Below are 552 nucleotides of genomic sequence, written 5' to 3' on the forward strand. Positions count from 1 at the left end.
ATGAGAACAGCGAGGATAAAGGAACTCACCTTGAGGTACTGGCAGGGCAGTGTTGATTGATATTGCAGGCGTCAGGCAACTGCAGCAAATGTTGAAGACTGCGACAAGTGTTGAAGTACTGTGCGCTGAGGGAAGGCGATGTCAACTCGGCAGGGAAGACTGGCTTCTTGCTTGATGTCGGGAATTCGCAGATGTATCGTGAGATGAAGTCTTGCAGTGACAGAAGTTGACAAAGGTGTCTCCGCTTGCAGGAATCAATAAACTGTCTTCAGAGGGACTTCGTGTGATGCAGTAATCTTCGGAGGGTTTCGTGTGGTGCGATTATCCCAGAGCGATGCCACCAATATAATATAAGTGGGAGTTGATGATCTCACAGGATGGCACTGATGTAAAGATGAAGGGGAGTTGATGATCCCACAGGATGGCACCAATGTAATATAAGTGGGAGTATGATCCCAATGGGTGCCACTAATGTAATAGTTAGTGGGGGACGTATGATCCCAGTGGCTGGCACCAATGTAAAGAAGGGGACGTGTAATCCCAGCGCGATGC

The sequence above is a fragment of the Penaeus monodon genome, chromosome 29, assembly GCF_015228065.2.
Source record: "Penaeus monodon isolate SGIC_2016 chromosome 29, NSTDA_Pmon_1, whole genome shotgun sequence".
Classification (NCBI taxonomy): Eukaryota; Metazoa; Arthropoda; class Malacostraca; order Decapoda; family Penaeidae; genus Penaeus; species Penaeus monodon.